This window comes from Capra hircus, chromosome 6, assembly GCF_001704415.2.
Source record: "Capra hircus breed San Clemente chromosome 6, ASM170441v1, whole genome shotgun sequence".
NCBI lineage: Eukaryota > Metazoa > Chordata > Mammalia > Artiodactyla > Bovidae > Capra > Capra hircus.
Window position 1 is genome coordinate 5,675,758 of NC_030813.1, and position 26,620 is coordinate 5,702,377.

The following is a 26,620-nucleotide window of genomic DNA, read 5'->3' on the forward strand; positions in this document are numbered from 1 at the left end:
GCAATGCAGGAGACCCACGTGTGATCCCTGAGTCAGGAAGATCCCCTGGAGAAGGGCATGGCAACCCACTCCACTATTCTTGCCTGGAGAATCCCGATGGACAGAGAGGCCTGGTGGGCTACAGTCCACGGGGTCGCAAAGAGTCGGACACAACTGAGTGACTTTCCCTTCAGGCAGACATAAAAAAGGACAGATAATTTCTTAATAGAGAATTCTGAGGGAGGAGACATTTGATCTATATACCAGTTATGTTTTCAACTCCCAGATTCAATCACACGTTAAAAAAATAACCACCTCCCCTAAATTGTGACCAGCTTAATTTCATGGCTTTTGGTCATCACACTGGCATTTGCTGGAATGTCAAAAATTCCTTCACGGTCTCTCTCTCATCAGTCCAGCACTCACTGTCTACATCACGTCCATTGTTGGGCCTCCTTCATATCTCCTCCATGTGTGAAGGGAACTCTGGACCTCTGCTCTACTTAGACCTGATAAGCTGCCCCTAAGATTCCCAATGAGAAGTGAAAAAAATCATCTTTAAACTTCTCCCTCTATTTTTTGGAGTCTCCTCCAAAACGTTCTGCAGTTATTATATATCTCTCCTATGGAGGATACTACTTTGGGGTGGAAAGATTTGATAGCAAAGATCCTTGCAGTGGGCGCAAATGGTCAGCTCTCTGAGACATGGCCGTGATTTTGCCACACTGAGATGACAGCATGAAGCAGCCCCTTCAGGCTGCAGATAGGTAATTTACAGAGGTCAGGATGATGTCCGGTTTGTCCAGGTGTGAGGAGAAGGAAGAGGTGGCTCTGTCAACCACTCCACCCAGAATGAAGTTATGATACAGCAACATGATAGAACAGCCATTTTCTCAGTCATTCCTCCATGAACACAGTATGTCTAATCTATGTTTTATCCAGGTACTTCTCTCTTTGAGACCAAGCCTGAATCATCTCTAAATTCTTAGCACCTAGCTGAGTCCCTGACTTAATCTAGGTTTTTCATCCATTAACTAATCAGCTAATTACTAAAGAAGTTCAAGAACGTATATTGAATAATGTTACTAAGGAATAAATCACTGTATATTTGGAAGGAATGATTAAAGGAAGGTTACTATGCAGTTCTGATAATGGTGCTTACATACTATTTCATTTTGATAATGTCACCAAAAAATTATTCTAAGTTTTCACACTGAATAAGTTCAAATCACAAAATGTACACTGACATCACCAATCTTGTGCTTTAAAAAGTATGAAAGCCAGATTATAATATTAAGTCTGTGTGAATTAGTAACCAGTAATATTTAAATATATGACAATTTTTCTGGAATTAACAGTGAAAGGGCTGTTTAAAGTTTCACTTATAAATGGCAACCCACTCCAGTAGTCTTGCCTGGAGAATCCCATGGAGGGAGAAGCCTGGTAGCCTACTAGTCCATGGGGTCTCAAAGAGTCGGACTCGACTGAGCAACTTCACTTTCACTTTCACTATGCGCACATAGGTGCACCCAACAGTTATTTTTTAAGAAGAAAACTGAACCACTGATGAGTTCATGTGCTTACCTACTCAAAAAGCAACCAGAATTCTCACTGTTTATGAGGCAATTACCAGTGAAGCACTTAGGGACCACTGCTACAGAATATGACCTAGACTCTTCCACGGCTCCTATACAACATCAGTTCAGTTCAGTCACTCAGTCGTGTCTGACTCTTTGCGACACCATGAACCGCAGCACACCAGGCCTCCCTGTCCATCAGCAACTCCCGGAGTTCACTCACACTCATGTCCATTGAGTCGGTGATGCCATCTAACCATTTCATCCTGTCATCCCCTTCTCCTCCTGCCCCTAATCCCTCCCAGCATCAGGGTCTTTTCAAATGAGTCAGCTCTTCACATCAGGTGGCCAAAGTACTGGAGTTTCAGCTTTAGCATCAGCCTTTCCAATGAACACCCAGGACTGATCTCCTTTAGGATGGACTGGTTGGATCTCCTTGCAGTCCAAGGGACTCTCAAGAGTCTTCTCCAACACCACAGTTCAAAAGCATCAATTCTTCAGCACTCAGCTTTCTTCACAGTCCAACTCTCACATCCATACATGACCACTGGAAAAACCGTAACCTTGACTAGATGGAACTTTGTTGACAAGTAATGTCTCTGCTTTTTAATATGCTGTCTAGATTGGTCATAACTTTCCTTCCAAGGAGTAAGCATCTTTTAATATCATGGCTGCAGTCACCATCTGCAGTGATTTCGGAGGCCCCCCCACCAAATTCTGTCACTGTTTCCACTGTTTCCCCATCTATTTCCCATGGAGTGATGGGACCAGATGCCATGATCTTCGTTTTCTGAATGTTGAGCTTTAAGCCAACTCTTTCACTCTCCTCTTTCATCAAGGCTCTTTAGTTCTTCTTCACTTTCTGCCATAAGGGTGGTGTCATCTGCATATCTGACATACTTTTTGATAAATTGAACACACCTTACACGTTGCATTTTTCCACCTGAGCGTGCTTATACATGGCTCTTCCCTGCTCACATTTCCCTTCATGAAATTTAAAAACACGCTTGCTCCTTGGAAGAATAGCTATGATGAATCTAGACAGTGTATTAAAAACAGAGACATTACTTTGTCAACAAAGGTCCATATAGTCAAATCTATGGTTTTTCCAGTAGTACTCTTAACGGATGTGAGAGTTGGACCATAAAGAAGGCTGAATGCCAAAGAATTGATGCTTTTGAACTGTGGTGCTGGAGAAGACTCCTGAGAGTCCCCTGGATAGCAAGGAGATCAAACCAGTCAATCTTAAAGGAACTAAATCCTAAATATTATTTGGAAGGACTGGTGATGAAGCTGAAGTTTCAATAGTTTGGCCACTTGATGTGAAGAGCCAATTCATTGGAAAAGACCCTGAGGCTGGGAAAGATTGAAGGTAGGAGAAGAGAGCGACAGAGGATGAGACAGTGGCATTATGTCACTGACTCAATGGACATGAGTTTGAGCAAACTCCGGAAGATAGTGAAAGACAGGGAAGCCTGGTGTGCTGCAGTTCACGGGGTCACAAAGAGATGGATACAGCTGAACAACAAAGTACATAAATCACTCTGAAGTTTATCTCTTCTCAGGTTCCATCTCTTCCCTTGGACTTTCTCAATTTACTTTTCTTATTATTTTTTCTTCCAGTTTTATTGAGATATAATTGACATATTATATTGTGTAAGTTTAAGGTGTATAATGCAGCAGACACAAGAGATGCGGGTTTGATCCCTGGACTGGGAAGATCCCCTGGAGAAGGAAACAGCAACCCACTCTGGTATTCTTGCCTGGAAAATTCCATGGACAAAGGGGCCTGGCAGACTCTAGTCCATGGAGCCTCAGAGAGTTGGACACAAGTGAGTAATTAAGCAACAAGCATTAATCACAATAAAGTTGGTTAATACACCCTTCCCCTCACATCATTGCCATGTTATTGTTGTTACAGTGAGAACATTGACGTTCTCCTCTCACAGCAGCTTTCAAGTACGGAGCATTGTTAACTACAGTCACCACGCTTCATAGTTGCTGCTGTTCAGTTGCTTAGTCATGTGCCATTCTTTGCTGTATATTAGGTTCCCAGAACTTATTCATCTCATAACTGAAATTTGTATCCTTTAACCAACACCTCAGGATTTCCATCATCCTTCTGCCCTGCCAACCACCATTCCACTCTGTGTTTCTATGAGTTTGTTTTTTTTAAGATCACATATACAATGAGATCATACGGTATTTGCTTTTCTCTGACTTATTTCACTTAGAACAATGCCCTCAAGGTCTATTCATGTTGTCTCAAACAACAAGATTTCCTTCTTTTCTGTGCCTGAAAAATATTCCCAGATGTGTTTGTGTGTGTGCATGTGTGTTTCTTTATTTATTCATCCATCAGTGGACAGGTAGGTAGTTTCCTTGTCTCGGCTGTTGTGAGTAATGCTACAATAATGACCCAGTTAATTTTGAATTTCTGCCTTGGTTTGATAAATTTTTAAGGAAACATTGTAAATACATCTGTGCAGAATTCCAAAAGCGCAGACCTTGAAGGGTTATTTGTATAAGTCTTTGTAAAGTTGTACATGCTAGTCCCTTTGTCTAAAAGCCCATCCTTGCATTCTTGTTTTTCAAGATTCAATTCAAATGTCATCTTTCTTAGAAACCAACTCTTATATCCACACCATTTTACTGAAAAGGAGTCATTAATTTTGCCTCTATTTTTCATGCAACACTTTATACACATCTCAGGTCTTGTATGTATATAGTACCTTCTTATAATCATCTCTTTACAGATTGAATTCCCTTTACTACATTTTAAGATCTGTGAGGTCGAGGCTTATCTCTTTTTAATCCTTACTTCTTTAACTCTTAGCACATTGTCTCTTTGCTTAGCGAGTGAATGGATCATTGCCTAAATCTTAAATAAGGCAAGAACAAAAATACCAGTGCTCTTATTTTGTGTACAAAGAAATCAAGGCTATGATAGAAGGTGTACAGTTTAACAACTCAGTGATGAAATGCAATTCAATTTCTGGGCCCTTAGTCTAGTGAGCTACTACCATCCCCTATATCAGGCTATCTTCACAGCAAACTAGGAACAGTTACAGGATTATAAAGGCAATTTCATGAAACTACCAGGAAATGACAATTCAGTTACAAGTGGTTTCCCAGGGTTAGAACCCATCCTGTGAGTGCGTGTGGGCTCAGTTGCTTAGTTGTGTCTGACTCTTTGTGACCTCATGGATTGTAGCTCGCCAGGCTTCTCTGTCTATGGAATTCTCCAGGCAAGAATACTGGAGTGGGTTGCCATTTTGTACTGCAGGGGATCCTTCCAACCAGGGATCAAACCCGCATTTCCTATATCTCCCGCATTGGCAGGGAAATTCTTTATCACTGAGCCATCTTAGAAGCCCTGAAATCCATCCCATACAAGTGTAACTTTTCTTTATCCAATTTTGATGATAATAATGATTATGTTTATTGAATCCTTGCCATATGCTAAGTAAGTTTTAAGCATTTACATGATTTAATTATCACAATATCTCATTTATTCTATATTTTTTATCCCCATCTTATGGATGTGGAAAACAAAACATATAAATTCTATAATCTACCCATACCAAAACTGGGATAAGTGACAAAATAAATTATATTACACAGTTTTGAATTAAGCCCAATGTTATAATTGATTGTTGTTAACAGATTATTTTCACCATAGGAGCTGCCGTGGCCAGGTGTTTGCCCCTCACATACATGGTACTCATTTGCACTTTCCACCAGAGAACCCTACTGGATGACAGCGACAAGGACCTCTGCTCTCAGTTCCTTGCCTTGAGCACACCTAAGTCTCTAAGCCTCTCTGTGACTGAAATGGGAAAAATAGAGCATTGCCTCTCTTAATTAGTCCCATTTTTATGAGGAAAAAAAAAAAAAAGAGGAAGGATTTTGTGAACTATAAAAGATCATACAAATGTAAATGGTATTATTAAACGCGATTTTCACAACACTGTCTGCAGTTAAGCAAGGACTTTATTGTGAACCTGGTACAGAGAACAGCTTCCCTGAGGCCCAGGGTTGCTTTATGGGCCTCTGATTGCTCTAAGGGATGAATCTCGGCTGGACCCGAGATCTGCCCCCCTGCCAGCACCTGTTCCACCACGCCATACTGCCTTTCTGCATGTGGAGTTTTGCTGGTTTCACGTCCATGTGATTCAAGCCTTCACTTTTGAAACAGAAGAAGAGCCTGAAAAAAAAAAAAAAAAAGAGCCTGAAATGTTGTGGTCTAACTTATTGGTCTATGTTTTGGATGCATAACTAAATAAAAATGAGAAACTGCACCATCAACTTGTAAGTGTTGTTTATCCATTAAACAAAAGCCCCACCAACCACAGCTGCGCAAGTCTTCACATGTTACCGTGATGATCAATTTCAGACCTCTCTATGAAGTGGAAATAGATTTGAAGCTTCATGTTAATTTAAACATTTCCTTCTCTATCGAGACTATCAACAAGGCCACCAGTTGGCATCCTTTTGATTTAGCATTTAAAATAGCTCCTGATAATAGTAAAAGACCCTGCCATTTTCTTTACAGGGGTAGTTTCAATGGTTTCCATTCCAACTCCAGTCATTTACACGTTGTGTACCTACCACGGAGCAGCAAATCACTTCCACAGCCTGATTTGATAGATGGACAAACAGATGTATGGGCCTTGGATATGTCCTTGGGACTCCTGAGTTTCTGGAAAATAAAGACAAACACAGTATATACAATTAGATTAATCATAAATATGTTCACATTTTTCATTCTCACACACACAGATATAACATTTAAACATTTTTCACTCAATCAATAAGAAACAAAACAATGTTTGTTAAATGCATTTTGTCACACTGAGAATCCTAGATTTCTATTCCCTTTTTGGTATATCATTTTTGTGGTAACCATTTTTCTTTCTATAGTTAGAATCTTGCTCTAGTTGCAGTCATTGCCTTTCTGTGGCATTTGGGTTCCATTCTAAAACATTATTTAAAAGATGACAACATAGGGGTTGTGGGATGGGGTGGGAGAGGGGAGGGGGCTCAGGAGAGAGGGGACATATGTATACCTGTGACTGATTCATGTTGATGTGTGTGTGGTACAAGTCAACATGACATTGTAGAGCAATTGTCCTCCAATAAAAAAAAGAATTTTAAGTTTTTGGTTTTTTTTTTAAGAGGATTCCCTAGTGGCTCAGATTGTAAAGAATCTGCCCACAATGCAGGAGACCTAAGTTTGATCCTTAGGTCAGAAAGATCCCGTGTAGGAGGGCATGGCAGCCCATTCCAGTATTCTTGCCTGGAGAATTCCATGGACAGAGGAGCCTGGTGGGCTACAGTCCATGGGATTGCAAAGTGTCACACATGATTATGCAAGAATACACTGTTTGACCTGAATTGAAGGCAAATTCAGGCAATAATAAACCTCGCAATAAAATGTTATTTCAGTTAACTTAAAAGCTCTATGACCATATAAGTGAACCTTGAAAATTCAATGAGATGTACCATAGATACCTAATAAGATACTATCTATGATGCAGCTTAATAACTTAAAAAAATAAGATACAGTAACAGCAGTGAGGGTGTTACATTCAATTTCCACATTCACCACTAAAGTGATGGAAACACTGTAGCTGAGAGGCTGGTGGTAGGTCTTGAATTCCAGACCCTGCTCTTCACTAACTGCAGAGCCATGTTTGCTGTCTTTGGACCCCTCTGGATCTGAGCAGTTCCACTTTAAAGTTGACATCGTGGACTCTTCCACTTGTAAACCTGTTGTGAGCCTATTAAACATCAGAGGATCTACTATACAAATAAGATATGCCAGGGAATACGAAGGTATCATTCCTATCCTCAGAGAGTTACTGACAAACACAATGCAGAATAGATTTAAGAAGTTAAGCAGAGAGACACCGGCAGTGAAAAAGCTTAGCTCTTGTATTAGTCAGCTACGGCTGCCAAAACAAACTACCACCCACTGGGTAGCTTAAACAGAGTTTTGTTTTCTGGCAGTCCTGGAGACTAGAAGTCCAAGACCAAGGTGCCATTAGGGTGGTTTCTGGAGCGAGCTCTCTTTCTGGTTTGTAGATCGCCACCTTCCTGCTGCATCCACACATGGGCTTTCCCTCTGTGTGTACAGAGAGGGAGCACTCTGGTGTCCCTTCCTCTTCCTCTAAGAGCATCATTTATGAGAGATTAGGGCCCCATGCTTATGACGTCATTTAACTTTTATTACCTCACGGAAGGCCCCAAGTCCAAATACCACCACACTGGGGACTAAGGCTTCAAAATATGAATTGGGGGGGTGGACACAATTCAGCCCATGACATCTCTCTTTTAGGTCCACCATGTAGAGCTCCATGATTCAGACCAAACTATTTAACTTCAGGTTCTTGTTTTCCTTACAGAGAAAATAATAACCATGCATTCTTCAAGAAGAGTTTATGAGGAGTGAATAAAGATTACAACATACAATGTTAATTATAAAATGATAAAGAAACACCATTCACTAATATTATAAAAATGAGGGGGGGGCAGTCCCAAGATGGTGGAGGAATAGGACATGGAGACCACTTTCTCCGCCACAAATTCATCAAAAAATCATCTGAATGCTGAGCAACTTCCACAAAACACATTCTGAACTCTGGTGGAGACATAAGGCACCCAGAAAGGCAGCCCATTCTCTTCAAAAGGAGGTAGGACGAGATATAAAAGACAAAAGGAGAGACAGAAGAGTCAGGGAAGGAGACCCGTCGTGGGGAGGGAGTCGTGAAGGAGGAGAAGTTTCCAAACAGCAGGAAACCCTCTCACAGGCCGGTCTGTGGGGAGTTCTGGAATCTCAGAAGGCAACAACATAACCAGAAGGGGGAGGGGTAGGAACCACAGAATATGTGCCTAACCTCAACTGCCAGCAGAGAAGTAGCCCAGAGGCTGGCCTCCACCACCAGGGAGTTGGGGCTGGGCAGGGAGGTGCGGCGGAGAAGGCAGTGGCACCCCACTCCAGTACTCTTGCCTGGAAAATCCCATGGACGGAGGAGCCTGGAAGGCTGCGGTCCATAGGGTTGCTGAGGGTCGGGCACGACTGAGAGACTTCACTTTCACTTTTCACTTTCCTGCATTGGAGAAGGAAATGGCAACCCACTCCAGTGTTCTTGCCTGGAGAATCCCAGGGATGGGGGAGCCTGGTGGGCTGCCGTCTATGGGGTCACAAAGAGTCGGACATGACTGAAGCGACTTAGCAGCAGCAGCAGAGAGGCACGGGCTGTGTAATCAGTGCTTAGGGTAAGGACCGACCGAATGCCCTGAGGACAATATGAGGGAGCTAACATGAGACAGCAACCCAAACTTGGATTGCCAGAGAGAGAAAAAAGAAAGAACTTTCCCAAGAAAGGCTCTAACGGGCAGCCTGGCCTGCTCACAGAACAAAGGATTGAGCGAATACCAAAGGAGAGCTAGCTGGCTGCATGTAGGCCCCTCCCCACCCCGCTCCGGAGGCAGAGAGGCAGGCGTGTGACAGCCAAGGCCAGAAGGCAAGGGGCTGCTGCACTCTCGGCCCCAGAGAGTGGCATCTTCCACCAAACTGCGAGCAGGCTCCCAGTTGCTAACCACGTCTTCCTGGGATCCTGGATGGTTGACATCTGCCAGAAGGGTCACAGCCTGAGATCAGCTCCCCAGAGGAGACACACAGCACACCACAGACGTTGCTTTCATGGTGCACCCGGGGAACTGAGCGGCCGGGACCAGGGCGGTCATTAAGATACACAGCTCACCTGGGACAGTGCACTCGCCAAGCACCTGGCCACCTGAGCTGCTCAGACCTGGGAAGGGCACAAAACACATGAGTCTGTGTGCTTGTGAAGTACCCAAGAACCTGAGCAGCTTAGAACTGGGAAGTGCGCAAAACACACACCCAACCAGGCCTGTGCCCTTGCTGAGTACCCGAGAACCTGAGCAGCTTAGGCCTGGGAAGTGCACAAAACGCAGGGCCCACTTTGGACAGGGCCCCTGCAAAGCACCTGGGAGCCAAGAGCCCGAGCACTGTAGACCCGGGAAAAACACACCATCTTGAGCTGGGGAAAACTCAGTGTGGTCCATACACAGTGAGTACTCCCCACACATGCCAGCAATATTTGTTTGCAGTGTCCCTCCCCACAACACAACTGAACAATTGAGCCTCAATAAGCCTGACACCTTCGCCACCTTGTGTCAGGGCAGAAATTAGACACTGAAGAGACTTGCAAAAAGAGGAAGCCAAAATAAACAAAGAGGGAACCGCTCTGGAAGTGACAGGTGCAACAGGTTAAAACCCTGTAGTTAACAGTGAGTAAGAATTGGAGGGGGCCTACAGACCTTGAGAACAAGTACAAGCTGGAGCAAGGAACCATCTGAAACTGAACTGACCCCACACTGCCCACAGCAGCTCCAGAGAAATTCCTAGATATAGTTTTACCATTATCACTTTTTAATTTTTTTTAACTTAAGTTCTTTATGACTCCTTTAATTTTCATTTTTATAGCCTACTAGTACCTTGTAAAAAAGACCCCATTTTTAAAGCAAACTTCAATATATATATTTTATAATTTTTATGATTGACTTTGTTTTGTATTTTTAATATTTTTTGAGAGTCTAACCTCTACTCTAGACTTTTAATCTTTCTTTTTGATATCTGTTGTCAGTTTTGTACCTTTAAGAATCTAACCTTCAGTATCCACTTTCACTCGGGGTGTGAATACTGGCTTGATTGCTCTCCCCCTTTTTGACTGTCCTTTTTCTCCCCCAGGTCACCCTTATCTACTCCCTCCCCCTTCTCTTCTCTGCTTAATTCTGTGAATCTCTCTGGGTGTTCCAGGCTGTGGAGAGCACATAGGGAACTGATTACTGGGTAGCCTGCTCTCTCCCCTTTTGATTTCCCCTCTTCTCCTCCTGGTCGCCTCCATCTCCCTCCTCCCTCTTCTCTTCTCCATGTAACTCTATGAACCTCTCTGCATGTCCCTCACTTTGGAGAATTGTTTCACCATTAACCTAGATGTTTTGTCATCTGTGCTGTATGGATGGAGAAGTCTTGAGGCCACCGTAAGTATAAGACTGAAAGCCAGAGGCAGGAGGCCTAACTCCAGAACTTGAGAACATCAGAGAACTCCTGCTTCCAGGGAACATTAATAGACAAGAGCTCACCCCAAAGTCTCCATACCTACACTGAAACCAAGCTCCACCCAAGAGCCAACAAGTTCCAGAGCAAGATGTACCACACTAATTCTCCAGCAATGCAGGAACACAGCCCCAGGCATTAAAAGATAGGCTGCCCAAAGCGATGCCAAACCCATAGACACCCCAAAACTCAATACTGGACACTTCATTGCACTTCAGAGAGAAGACATCCAGCTTCACGTGCCAGAACACAGATGCAAGTTCCCCTTACCAGGAAATATTTACAAGCCACTAGTCCAACCCCATCAACAGGAAGCAGGCTCCACAATAAAGAGAAACCACAAACTGCCAGCCTACAGAAAAGGCACTCCAAACACAGCAATCTAAACAAAATGAAAAAGCAGAGAAATATTCAGCAGGTAAAGGAACATGATAAATGCCCACCAAACCAAACCAAAGAGGAGGAGATGGGGAGTCTACCTGAAATAAAATTCAGAATTAATGATAGTCAGTTCAGATCAGTTCAGTCACTCAGTCGTGTCCGACTCTTTGCGACCCCATGAATCACAGAACGCCAGGCCTCCCTGTCCATCACCATCTCCCGGAGTTCACTCAAACTCACATCCATCGAGTCGGTGATGCCATCCAGCCATCTCATCCTCTGTCATCCCCTTCTGCTCCTGCCCCCAATCCCTCCCAGCATCAGAGTCTTTTCCAATGAGTCAACTCTTCACATGAAGTGGCCAAAGTATTGGAGTTTCAGCTTTAGCACCATTCCTTCCAAAGAACACCCAGGGCTGATCTCCTTCAGAATGGACTGGTTGGATCTCCTTGCAGTCCAAGGGACTCTCAAGAGTCTTCTCCAACACCACAGTTCAAAAGCATCAATTCTTTGGTGCTCAGCTTTCTTCACAGTCCAACTCTCACATCTATACATGACCACTGGAAAAACCATAGCCTTGACTAGACGGATCTTTGTTGGCAAAGTAATGATAGTCAAGATGATCCAAAATCTTGAAAACAAAATGGAGTTACAGATAAATAGAGACAAAGATTGAGAAGATGCAAGAAAAGTTTAACAAGGACCTAGAAGAAATAAAGAAGAGCAAATCAATAATGAATAATGCAATAAATGAGATCAAAAGCACTCTGGAGGGAACCAACAGTAGAATAACTGAGGCAGAGGTAGGGTAATTGAGGTGGAAGATAGAATGGAGCAAATAAATGAAGCAGAGAGGAAAAAAGAAAAAAAGAATTAAAAGAAATGAGGACAACCTCAGGGACCTCTGAAACAATGTTAAATGCCCCAACATTCGAATCATAGAGTCCCAGAAGATGACAAAAAGAAAGGGCATGAGAAAATATTTGAAGATATAATAGTTGAAAACTTCCCTAAAATGGGAAAGGAAATAGCCACCCAAGTCCAAGAAACCCAGAGAGTGAGTCTCAAACAGAATAAACACAAGGCAAAACACCCCAAGACACATATTAATGAAACTAATGAAGATCAAACATAAGGAGCAAATACTGAAAACAGCAAGGGAAAAGAAACAACACATAAGGGGATTCCCATAAGGATAACAGCTGATCTTTCAATAGACACTCTTCAGGCCAGAAGGGAATGGCAGCACATACTTAAAGTGATGAAAGAGAAAAACCTACAACCCAGATTACTGTAGCCAGCAAGGATCTCATTCAAATATGAAGGAGAAATCAAAAGATTACAGACAAGCAAAAGCTGAGAGAATTCAGCACCATCAAACCAGCTCTTCAACAAATGCTAAAGGATCTTCTCTAGACAGGAAACCCAGAAAAGGTTATAAACTTGAACCCAAAACAATAAAGTAAATGGCAATGGGATCATACTTATCAATAATTACCTTAAATGGAAATGGGCTGAATGCACCAACCAAAAGACAAAGACTGGCTGAATGGATGGAAAAACAAGACTTCTTTATATGCTGTCTACAAGTGACCCAGGTCAAACCAAGGGACACATACAGACTGAAAGTGAAAGGCTGGAAAAAGATATGTCATGCAAATGGAGACCAAAAGAAAGCAGGAGTAGCAATACTCATATCAGATAGAATAGACTTTGAAATAAAGACCATGAAAAAAGACAAAGAAGGACACTACATAATGATCAAAGGATCAATCCAAGAAGAAGATATAACAATTATAAATATATATGTACCCAACATAGGAGCACTGCAATACATAAGGCAAACACTAACAAGTATGAAAGGGGAAATGAACAGTAATACAATAATAGTGGGAGACTTTAACACCTCACTCACACCTATGGATAGATCAACCAAACAGTAAATTAGCAAGGAAACACAAACTTCAAATGATACAATGGACCAGTTAGACCACCCCAAAACAATGAATTTCACCTTTTTCTCAAGTGCACACAGAACATTCTCCAGGATAGATCACATCCTGGGCCATAAATCTAGCCTTGGTATATTCAAAAAAACTGAAATTATTTCAAGCATCTTTTCTGATCACAATGCAGTAAGATTAGATGTCAACTACAGGGGGAAAAAACTATTAAAAATACAAACTTATGGAGGCTAAACAACACACTTCTGAATAACCAACAAATCACAGAAGAAATGAAAAAGAAATCAAAATATGTATAGAAACAAATGAAAATGAAAACACAACAACCCCAAACCTATGGGATTCAGTAAAAGCAGTGCTAAGGGGACGGCTCATAGCCATACAAGCTTACCTCAAGAAACAAGAGAAAATTCAAACAAATAACCTAACTTTGCACCTAAAGCAACTAGAAAAAGAAGAAATGAAGACCCTCTGGGTTAGTAGAAGGAAAGAAATCTTAAAAATAAGAGCAGAAATAAATGGGGGGGGGGGGAAGAGACTACAGCAAAAATCAACAAAATTAAAAGCTGCTTCTTTGAGAAGATATATAAATAGACAAGCCATTTGCCAGACTCATCAAGGTAAAAGAGAAGAATCAAATTAACAAAATTAGAAATGAAATTGGAGAAATTTTGATTAACAGATAACAGAAATACAAAGGATCATAAGAAATCACTATCAGCAACTATATGCCAATAAAATGGACAACTGGAAGAAATGGACAAATTCTTACAAAAGTATAACCTTCCAAAACTGAATCAGGAAGAAATAGAAAATCTTAACAGACTCATCACAAGCATGGAAAGCGAAACTAATCAGAAATCTTCCAACAAACAAAAGCCCAGGACCAGATGGCTTCACAGGTGAAATTCTGCCAAAAATTTACAGAAGAGCTAACTCATATCCTATGCAAACTCTTCCAGAAAATTTTGAGGAAGGTAAACTCCCAAACTCATTCTATGAGGCCACCATCACCCTAACACCAAAACCACACAAAGATGCCACAAAAAAAGAAAACTACAGGCCAATATCACTGATGAACATAGATGGAAAAATACTCAACAAAATTCTAGCAAACAGAATCCAACAACATATTAAAAAGATAATATCAAGTGGGCTTTATCCCAGGGATGCAAAGATTCTTCATTATTAACAAGTCATCAATGTGATACACCACAGTAACAAATTGAAAGATAAAAACCATATGATTATCTCAATAGATGCAGAGAAAGACTTTGACAAATTCCAATACCCATTTATGATAAAAAATACTCCGGAAAAGATGCATAGGAGGAACATACCTAAATGTAATAAAAGCCATATATGATAAACCCACAGCAAACATTATCCTCAATAGCAAAAAATTGAAAGCATTTCCTACAAAATCAGGAACAAGACAAGGGTGCCCACTCTCACCACTACTATTCAAAATAGTTTTGGAAGTTTTAGCCACAGCAATCAGAGAAGAAAAAGAAATAAAATATTTCCAGACTGGAAAAGAAGTAAAACTCTCACTGTTTGCAGATGACATGATCTCTACGTAGAAAATCCTAAAGACACCACTAGAAAATTGCTAGAGCTAATCAATGAATATAGTAAAGTTTCAGGATATAAAATTAATACACAGAAATCCCTTGCATTCCTGTACACTAACGAAAAAACAGAAAGAGAAATTAAGAAAACAATTCCATTCACCATTGAGACAAAAAGAATAGAATACTTAGGAATAAATCTATCTAAAGAAACAAAAGACCTATATATAGAAAATTGTAAAACATGATGAAAGAAATCAAAGATAACTCAAATAAATGGAGAAATATACCATGTTCATGGATGAGAAGAATCAATATAGTGAAAATAAGTATATACCCAAACCAGTCCATAAATTCAGCACAGTCCCTTATCAAGATTTTTCATATTCACCTAGAGCCAGACATCCTAGAATGCAAAGTCAAGTGGGCCTTAGGAAGCATCACTACGAACAAAGCTAATGAAGGTGATGGAATTCCAGTTGAGCTACTTCAAATCCTAAACGATGAAGCTATGAAAGTGCTGCACTCAATATGCCAGCAAATTTGGAAAACTCAGCAGTGGCCATAGCACTGGAAAAGGTCAGTTTTCATTCCAATCCCAAAGAAAGGCAATGCCAAAGAATGCTCAAACTACCACACAATTGCACTCATCTCACATGCTGGTAAAGTAATGCTCAAAATTCCCCAAACCAGGCTTCAGCCATATGTGAACTGTGAGCTTCCAGATGTTCAAGCTGGTTTTAGAAAAGGCAGAGGAACCAGAGATCAAATTGCCAACATCTGCTGTATCATCAAAAAAGCAAGAGAGTTCCAGAAAAACATCTATTTCTGCTTTACTGACTATGCCAAAGCCTTTGACTATGTGGATCACAATAAACTGTGGAAAATTCGGAAAGAGATGGGAATACCAGACCACCTGACCTGCCTCTTGAGAAATCTGTATGCAGGTCAGGAAGCAACAGTTAGAAATGGACGTGGAAAAACACATTGGTTCCAAATAGGAAAAGGAGTATGTCAAAGCTGCATATTGTCACCCTGCTTATTTAACTTACATGCAGAGTACTTCATGAGAAACGCTGGACTGGAAGAAGCACAAGCTCGAATCAAGATTGCTGGGAGAAATATCAATAACCACAGATATGCAGATGACACCACCCTTATGGCAAAAAGTGAAGAAGAACTAAAGAACCTCTTGATGAAAGTGAAAGAGGAGAGTGAAAAAGTTGGCTTAAAGCTCAACATTCAGAAAACGAAGATCATGGCACCTGGTCCCATCACTTCATGGCAAATAGATGGGGAAACAGTGGAAACAGTGGCTGACTTTATTTTGGGGGGCTCCAAAATCACTGCAGATGGTGACTTCAGCCATGAAATTAAAAGACACTTACTCCTTGGAAGGAAAGTTATGACTAACCTAGACAGCATATTAAAAAACAGAGATATTACTTTGTCAACAAAAGTCCATCTAGTCAAGGCTATGGTTTTTCCAGTAGTCATGTATGGATGTGAGAGTTGGACTATAAAGAAAGCTGAGTGCCAAAGAATTGATGCTTTTGAACTGTGGTGTTGGACAAGACTCTAGAGATTCTCTTGGACTGCAAGGAGATCCAATCAGTCCATCCTAAAGGAGATCAGTCCTGAATATTCATTGGAAGTAATGATGTTGAAGGTGAAACTCCAATACTTTGGCCACCTGTTGTGAAGAACTGACTCATTTGAAAAGAGAGATGTTATGGGGAGGGAGGTGGGAGGGGGGTTCATGTTTGGGATTGCATGTAAGAATTAAAGATTTTAAAATTTAAAAAAATAAAAAAAATAAAAAATAAAAAAATGAAAAGACCCTGATGCTAGGAAAGATTGAGTGCAGGAGCAGAAGGGGATGACAGAGGATGAGATGGTTGGATGACATTACTGACTCAATGGACATGAGTTTGGGTGAACTCCGGGAGTTGGTGAGGGACAGGGAGGTCTGGCATGCTGCAGTACATGGGGTCACAGAGTCAGACACAACTGAGCGACTGAACTGAACTGAACTATCAAGATACCAATGGTATTTTTCACAGAACCAGAACAAATAATTTCATAATTTGTCTGGAAACACAAAAAACCTGGACTAGCCAAAGCAATCTTGAGAAAAAAGAAGAGAACTGGAGGAACCAACCTGCCTGACTTCAAACTATACTTCAAAGCTACAGTCATCAAGATACCATGGCAGTGGCACAAAGACAGAAATACGGAACAAAATAGAAGGCCTAGAGATAAATCCACGCGCCAATGGACACCTGATCTTTGACAAAGGAGGCAAGAATATGCAGTGGAGAAAAGACAATCTCTTTAACAAGTGGTGCTGGGAAAACTGGTCAACCACCTGTAAAAGAGTGAAACTAGAACATGTTCTAACACCATACACAGAAATAAACTCAAAATGGATTAAAGATCTAAATGTAAGACCAGAAACTATAAAACTCCTAGAGGAAAACATAGGCAAACACTCTCTGACAGAAACCACAGCAAGATCCTCTATGACCTACCTCCTAGAGTAATGGAAATAAAAGCAGAAACAAACAAATGGGACCTAATTAAACTTAAAAGCTTTTGCACAACTAAAGAACCTATAAGCAAGGTGAAAATACAACCTTCAGATTGGGAGAAAATAATAGCAAACAAAGCAACTGACAAAGAATCAATCTCCAAAATATACAAGCATCTCATGCAGCTCAATACCAGAAAAATAAACAACCCAATCAAAAAGTGAGCCAAAGAACTAAACAGACCTTTCTCAAAGGAAGACATACAGACGGCTAACAAACACATGAAAAGATGCTCAACATCACTCATTATCAGAGAAATGCAAATCAAAACCACAGTGAGGTACCATCTCACACTGTTTAGAATGGCTGCTATCAGAAAGTCTACAAACAATAAATGCTGGAGAGGGTGTGGAGAAAGGGGAAACCCTCTTACATTGTTGGTGGTAATGCAAACTGGTACAGCCACTATGGAGAACAGCATGGAGATTCCTTAAAATACGGAAAAAAAAAAAAAGACCCTGCCCGATGACCCAGCAGTCCTACTGCTGGGCATACACACCAAGGAAACCTGCACTGAAAGAGACACGTGTACCCCGATGTTCATCGCAGCACTGTTTACAATAGCCAGGACATGGAAGCAACCCAGATGTCCATTGGCAGACAAAGGGATAAGAAAGTTGTAAGAGATATGGATTTGATTCTTGGGTTGGGAAGATCCCCTGGAGGAGGGCATGGCAATGCACTCCAGCATTCTTGCCTGGAGAATCCCATGGACACAGGAGCCTGGTGGGCTATAGTCTATGCGGTTGCAAAGAGTCAGACAGGACTGAAGCAACTTAGCACAGCATGAATAGATAATTGGAGGTGAATCAGGAAAATTGTTCAGAGCTCTGGGCAAAGCAATTGAAATATTGTTAGCAGCATTTTCTATATTCAAGACAATTTTAGATGGTGTAAGTCATTCTTGAGATCGCTATAAAAGAATATTCAGGAGAAACATGTCTGAACTACACAGAAAAAGCAAACTAATGATAAAATCCAAAAGCAAAACAATATGTTTGGTAAAATGAAGTGGGTTCAAAAAAAAATGTTTGAGAACACAATACAGTGTAGTTGTGTGGGAAAATTTATCCATGAAGAAATCCCTGCTAAACCTGACATTTCCAATCATAGCACTCTCACAAAGTGTTTTTAACTATGCAGTAGTGGGTAAAGGCAGTAATACAAAAACATGCATTTTTTAAATTTGTTTCTATAGAATTTAACCAACTAAAGAAATCAACTGCATTCTAAAATATAAGGTAAAATTTACTAAAATTCCCATCAGGAAGTCCAAAGTGTTGTCAGAAAAAAAATAATAATAATCTTTCTCCAAGTAAAACCTCAGCAAAACTATGAACAGGCTCTGTGATCCCATTTAAAATACAGTATTGTAAAGTAAAAAAATTAAAAGATTTTAAAAAAATTTTTTTAAATAATGACTGACAACAGACTTCCATTTGCCAACCAGGTAGAAAATGACATCACCTTACAAAATAACCTCAGTACCATGGCCGGATTTCCAAATAGCTTTTACATTCTTAGGTTGACTTCTTTGTGGCTAAAAGAATCCTTAATTTTATACTTTTTTTCTGCAGGCAAAAGGGTTCTACATATTTTGTTTAAAGGTTTGGTTCCCTTTGGTTCTTTAAACAGCATACAGGCCCCAAACCTATGAAACTCACAAATCGAGCTTCAGCATTCACGTTCTAAAGAAGCTGCCTTTCTACAAAGTGGCCTTGTGATGTCCGTCTGTCTGGGTTCCGTGCAGGTTCAATTGCTTCATTGAAAGCATAATAAAACTATGGAGAATGGAACTTGGTGACCTTGTTTCACAGTTTTCCAAAGCACAAGAAAAGAATCGAGGGCATTGAAAAGTGAGTCCCAACTTTTATGGTTTTTCTTTGCCCCAGACCTCAGACAACAGCATTGTCACGAAGCAGTAGTATTCCTAAAGGGGAGTCTGGCTATTGATATGCAAATACAGGCTACAAACATCCCATTTGGCTCCAGCATTCCTTCGTCTAGCACTGTCACACAAATGGTTGTTGAATCTGAGCAGTTTATTCAGGACCATAAACGTGTTTCACCCTGTGAGCAAATTCTGTTTGCTCACAGAGCTCGGAAGCAGTGAAATACAAGGTAGGCTATAAACAGCCCCATTGGATAAGATGTGCCTTGAAGCAAAGACACCTTTAAAATGAATCCAGTTTTTACTGACTGCCCAAGACTTTTATGAAAATGTAGCATACCCCAGATAGTAAGTTTTTTAAATTATTATTTTAAGGTAGGTCCTCTGTGTTGAAAAATCTTAGTTGCTTTTAAAAAAAGAGAGACATGTAAAACAATTTTAGTTCACGTGACAAAATATTGTTAGTAAAGTCATAAAAGCCTTACTATTGCTTAACAGATCAAGTAGTGAAATGGAGAAAAATAATTTTTAAGACATCTAAGAGGGAGATGGAATGAGGATGGAATCTACTCTGGGAAACAGTGTAAATAAACTTCTACAATAGCTTGAAAAAACATCCCAACCACCAGAATTCTACTTACCTCACAAAATTTGTACCAGCTCTACCCACATTTCCCAGTGCTATTTCCAGCTCCTCCCAACCACCCTTCTTCTTTCTATAACTGCTCCCTCCAAGGTAGCTGCTTGCATGCAGCAGACACACGGGATCCTCCCCATTTCACACTTTACTACAGAACACACATAGGGTAGTGTGAGGCAGAGTACGGGAAAGTCCTCTTTTTTCATGAGCTCCATCTTGATTCTTTAAAGCACTGAACCCATGATTATGTCTACTTTCATGACAAATCGAAGCTGAAAAAAGAAAAACTCAAGATTCCAAAGAAAAGCATAAAGCATACATGTCTCTATGGATGAGTCCAACAGGGCACATAACCATGCTGCACTGTTCCAGGTAAATTCTTCAGATGACTGCAAGACAACGAGCAAATGTAGAGCCTGCAACTGCACGCCACGTAGATGCCTGCATCAACTCACAGGCTATGTGGCTTTCATTTTCAGTATCAGATTATGCGGTTCTTACGCAGAGAATCTCATTCTTGGTTTTCCTTCCCTTTATTCTCTCCATACTTAGGATGAGGACACCAGACATGGATGTGGAAATGGATGAGTACTGAGTGACAGTGGTGAGGAGAAGGTGTGCTTTCTCAGAGACTCAGGGGAGTCACAACAGGCTACCCTGTTCCTTTGTTTGAAATCTGTTATTAAATTACGCAATTTAAAAATTAAAATTCTGTCATTTTCACACATTGCTTTAGATGTTAATCCTTAACAATTACATATTTCATCAAAAGCATTCTAGAACCATAAAATTTCTCTAAACAAATAGCTTTTCTGAGTATTTCTTAAATCTCTTAAGTAGGATGATATATTAAAGACCTATCTAATGACAAATTAATAATGTTATGTGTTTCAAATCATTAATTTGATCAAATTAAAGTGAGAAAAATTACTATAACATGTTAAAACAATAAGCTATCATACCTCACAAAAATATTAAGAAATACTACTTTTTAATATGACTTGTGACTTTTAATCAGTTAATAAAATCCATTAAGTTTGGATAAAGCATAAGCTTTCAAATAAAGGAAATGGTGAATCTAAATTAGTTAAGTTGTAAATAGTTAACATCTAAGATAGTCTAGTTTCTTATATTAAAAAAGGAAGGCAGTAAGGGGTTTTAAAAAAAACCAAGAAAACCAAAAGACATTCAAGAACTTGTGAGTAAACATTTGTTCATTTTTAATTTTAAAAGGAAAGAAAAATTGTTAATCGGGCCATTGGGAAAAAGAACAGAACAATATTCAGGAAGGAGGATGTTATGATTATGAATCGAAGCTTTCAATGCCAAGAAAGCTCTGAACAACGCTGACCTTCTCGAGTTGAATTTTGTCAGTACTGGCGGTCCCTGGCTCTCCTCTCCGTTTCCTCTCTGCCTAATGCACGTCTCTTCATTAGCTGCGAACAGTCAGTAAGCTGCCAGCTGCAATGGAGGCAGAGGACAGCTTAGGAAAAGGAGAAACGGAATAGTCTTTATTCCTTTTTTGATTGTTATTATAATCTTTTCAGGGAAAACACATCTAAAAAAGGCATCTTTGAACTCATCCTGACCTTAGAGGAAGCTTTTTTGCTGAAATAATCTCCCAGTTTGTGTTACTTTTTTTCTATGTAGTCTTTACTTTCCTAGAATAACTGCAAAGAATTACAAACTGAAAATCTGAAGACATTTTTAGAAAGATAAACATGTCGTTTTATTTTGCATTGAACTGAAGATCTGAATGATTGTGTAATATTCTCTTGGATTTTAATAACATCTGCTTACTTTTAAATGTGGGCTGTCTCTAAATTTAGCCACATGAGTTTTATTTGAGGCACTGGTGGCATCTGCTGGACACAAATACAATTACAGACTCATAACTGCTGTTCTGCCTAAAGTCTTAACAACTATAGACTTTGTTCCTAAAAATGTAATCTTTGTAAAAACACTCATTATTGTACCTAAAAAATATTTATCTTCAGACCTATGTTTCAATTTGTCATTCTGGGACAGATTACAATGAAAAGTCATCTTGGAATATTTGCCATCACAAATATACTTTTAAAGTATATTCAATGCCATTCTCCCAAATCACCCCACCCTCTCCCTCTCCCTCTCCCTGTCCCACAGAGTCCAAAAGACTGTTCTATACATCTGTGTCTCTTTTGCTGTCTCACATACAGGGTTATCGTTACCATCTTTCTAAATTCCATATAATGCATTAGTATGCTGTATTGGTGTTTTTCTTTCTGGCTTATTTCACTCTGTATAATAGGCTCCAGTTTCATCCACTCATTAGAACTGATTCAAATGTATTCTCTTTGGCATTGAAACATGTATAATATCATATATGAAACGAATCACCAGCCCAGGTTCGATGCAGGATACTGGATGCTTGGGGCTGGTGCACTGGGACGACCCAGAGGGATGGTACAGGGAGGGAGGTGGGAGGGGGGTTCAGGATGGGGAACATGTGTATACCTGTGGCAGATTCATGTTGCTGTATGGCAAAACCAATACAATATTGTAAAGTAATTAACCTCCAATTAAAATAAATAAATTTATATTAAAAATTTAAAAAAAATAAAGTATATTCAACATTCAACAAAGCATGCATTGAGTTTTCTAGGAACACAAGATGTAAAGGACTCAGGGACTGGCCTTCAAGATACCTATACTCTCATGGGTTGATAGGTTCCAATAAATAAATATAATACAATTAAAATGATGTCACAGAATAATTCCATCATTCTTGTGAAAAACCAATGCAAAGATTACCTACTCAAAAACAGCATAGAACAAACTAGTTATGGGACTTTAGACAACTGACCAATTTTGCAGCTGGGAAATGTAAGACTAAAACTGTAATACCTTATTAAAATAATATTGCTAGTTGGTGCCAAACCTGAAACCAGAACCCAGATCAACTAGTGATGTTTTCATGATTTCCTCTTTCTACACAATCATTTCTTATTGGGTATTTTACAGATAACAAAGTGAAGGTAAAAATACTAATAAAAGTGAACATATGTAACAGGCAATAAAGATAATATCCAAAAGAAAACGTGATACACAAGATAGAAAATTATGCAACCATAACAAGTAGAAATCTTGCCATTTTAACAACACTGATGGATCCTGAAGCCATTAACTAAGTCAGACCTAGAATAATAAATACTCATTTACATGTGGAATCTTAAAAAGAAGAAGAACAAAGATACAAAGAACAGGCTGACAACTGCCAGAGGCAGGGACTGGGAGGTGAGCAGATGAATGAAGGTGGTTAAAAGGTGTGAACTTCTAGTTGTAAAATAAAGAAGTCCTGTGGATGTAATGTAGAGCATGATGAACGTAGTTAATAATTCTGTATTTTGAAACTTGTTAGGAGAGTAAATGGTAAAAATTCTTATCACAAGAAAAAAATGTGCGACTATGTGTTGTGATGGATGCTAACTAGATTAATTGTGGTGATCATTTCATAATATACAGGTATACTAAATCATTAAGTTGTACACCAGAAGCTAATATAATGTTATATGCCTATTATATCTTGATTTAAGTAATGATAACATCCAAAGAATAAAAAGCAATGAGAAAAAGTATTTCAAAATCTTCTCACATTTTTTAGTCATACATTTATGTTTGTTGCAACTGATTTAATGTATGCCCTTTTCCATTAGATTATAAGCTTACATAGCAGAGTCTAGTATGAATGCCTGGCGAATGCACAGTAGGTCTGTGATGAATGCAGACTGGTGCATATAAAAAGAATGAATAAAAAATTGATACGGTAATAAAGAAGGTTGGCATTTGATCTTATTTTATTCACATATACACTAGAATCCCTAAAGAAAGAAAAAGAAATTAAAGTTGCTCAGTCCTGTCCAACTCTTAGCAACCCCATGGACTGTAGCCTACCAGGCTTCTCAGTCAATGGAATTTTCCAGACAAGAATACTGGAGTGGGTTGCCATTTCCTGTTCCAGGGGATCTTCCCAACCCAGGGATGGAATCTGCATCTCCTGCATTGGCAGGTGGATTCTTTACCACTGAGCCACCTGGAAAACCCACACTTGGATATAGTGGATACAAAACTGCACTGTCTGGGTGCTCTTTTCATATTCACACAGGCTAATATTTCTTGCAATACAAATATATGTTGCAACAAAATTACAAATGACTAGATGCCATGAACCTTGGGAACATTTAATCACACTGAATTAGATCATTTTAGATTTTGAACACCATGATAAGTATGCTTCTCTGCATGTTGTACAAAGTCAATTAAGACTTTGAATATTAAAAAGTACAGTTATCTGTTGAGATGCAGTCTAAGGAATAGTGCAGTGAATCCCAGCTCAGAAGTACTCACCTGATTATGCCATCAGTTAACTAGCATCATCATCAGTAAAACAGACACATTCTGGGTGTTGTTTCTTTCATGCCTCATATGTTTTTAATAAGGACTACTTTGTACTAAAGGCATATGGTGAGTATAAAGTGCTGTTCAATAACAGATGCTTATGTTGATGCTGGCAATGGCAGTGATGACTCAAAAACCCAAGTTACTATCATTTTATGAAGACATAGTAGTTATTCTTCTTCTATTCATATATGTTATTCTAGAGTCTGAGAAAATGGTAAGTAAATGGACAAGAACTCAAACTAACGGAAACATGTTTTTAATAAAAAATATTTTGGCATACACTGGGAATCTATTTATTCCCAGATATATTTGCGTTAAGAAATATAAGCAAATATAAGTTATATGGAGACCATATTAGATGATATTTTCTTGATTTTTTGGTGATTTTTGTAAAAAGTTTAACAAAAGAAGATAATCCCAAAATGGTGGAAGTTACAGAAGTTTGCAATTTGTTGATGGGTATGTTCCAAAAGATACAGTATATAGTCTGAATTTTATCTAGACAGAAATCACTAAAGAATTCATTAAAAATAAACAAAACCAAATAAAGTTGGTAATTTAATCAGGTTTATGGTTTATTTTCCTAAAATTGACTCAAATATGTTAAAAGATAATCCCCTTCAGAGGATTTCCTAGATTTGCATTCTATCCCATAATGAAAAGAGGTAAGGATATTGTGTACACAAACATAAACAAAAATTCTGTGTATACATAAATACATATGCTGTATATACATGTCTTTGAATAGAGGGACTTATTTAGATGAAATATATCATAGACTTTTGAAAATGTCTTAAAATTTTTTCTTTCCCATAATGAAACACACTAGAAAAAGGGCTCATTTTACAAGAGTGTTTTATTGTTGCCATATTTCATCATATTTGAAGAGAAGCAAAGAGTTAATCTTACGGCGATGCCAGACTCTGATAAGCAAAGCTACTTGGTTTTCCCAGCAAATGTAGCCACAGATAATGAGACTGCCACTATTCAACTGAATAAAGCAGGTCTACTGACGGTGAGATTGATAACAAAGATATTAAAGTCTTTTGCCAAATATACATACTCACACACAGAGCTAGTTCACAAAGGCATATAAGCTTAAGTCGTTCGAGAATGATTTACTAACAACCAACTACTTTGCAAAATACGAAGGAAAAGCTTACACACAGACTTCAGGAAAATTATCCAAGTCCTGTTTACATTTGAGCAAGTATCTTCAGCTATATTTATATGAAAAAAATTAAGCTGATTTAGAAAGACTCTATGAATTCCAAAGTTTCTCTTTGAAAACTCAGCATTTATTGAAAGTATTTTCTTCCATGGTTTTCACCTCTTCAAATATAAGAAATTACATATGAGGAATTAACAGATCAAAATTAAATTCTTCAAGGTGAGAACTGACTTCATTGAAGATAGAAAATACATAGTTTGAAAGCAGTATTTGAAAATTTCAAAAACGTAGTCATTTCTGACCTTCATTGGGAAAATGAAGTTAAATATACTGGATTGTCCATTTAATAGAGAATTCACCCCTTAACCACAGAGGAGAAACTGTCCAAAGCAGATGAAACAATCAGTCGTAATTGTGAACAGCTGCACACCTACAGAAACTAAGGAAAAATCCTTATAGAAAAAGGAGAAAGAAGCATTTGTTCTTTTTAAAGCCAAATGATTTCCCACGAGGAACAAAACTTACAATAATTGGTCAAAAATTCTATTTGCCAAGAGAAAACACAAGAATAAGAAAAAATACATATGACGGGAAAAATTCGGTTAGGCAGAGCTTAAATTTAATCTGTCAAATGAAAAGGAGTTTCTTACACCCCAATGTTTAAAGAAGAGCATGTGTCAAAGGTCTGAGAGGACCACCAAGTCCTCTACTGGATTACCAGATCATCGATAATCTGATAAAAAGAGCATTAAGTTGCAATGGCTGAGGGATCGAGTATCTAAGTGTATCCTCTAGGGACCAAATGTCACTTCCATGGGATCAAATTCATAGAATGTTCCCTCCATCAATTTGTTGTACTTTTTCAATAATTTTACTACAAATGCCATATGCAATGTATCCTCATGTGTCTAATTTGGCAGACTCACTCTGGAACAGAACGTAAAGATTTACTATGCCTTTTGTTAATGCCATGGAGAAGGAAATGGTAACCCACTCCACTATTCTTGCCTAGAGAATCCCAATGGCAAAGGAGCCTGGCAGGCTACAGACCATGAGGTCACAAACAGTTGGACACGACTGAAGCACGATTTAGCACTTTTGTTAATGCCATTGGATTACACATGTTCAAAAATGGAATCCAGTACAAACAACACTGAAAACGAGTTTGGCCATTTATGCAACCTGATTCAGCTTCAGCCTTTCTCTCCTGCATCCTCTAGTCAGATGCTGAATATGAGTTCCAGGGGCCAAGGGAAGTATGGGCATC

General features: G+C 39.3%; 1 long non-coding RNA gene across 1 annotated transcript; it reads right to left on the reverse strand.

The window, feature by feature from the left end:
- Nucleotides 5,566-21,177, reverse strand: LOC108636270. The gene is made up of 3 exons (XR_001918243.1): nt 21,094-21,177; nt 6,168-6,258; nt 5,566-5,763 (listed from the first exon to the last, which is right to left on the reverse strand). It is a non-coding gene; the product is annotated as an uncharacterized LOC108636270 (long non-coding RNA).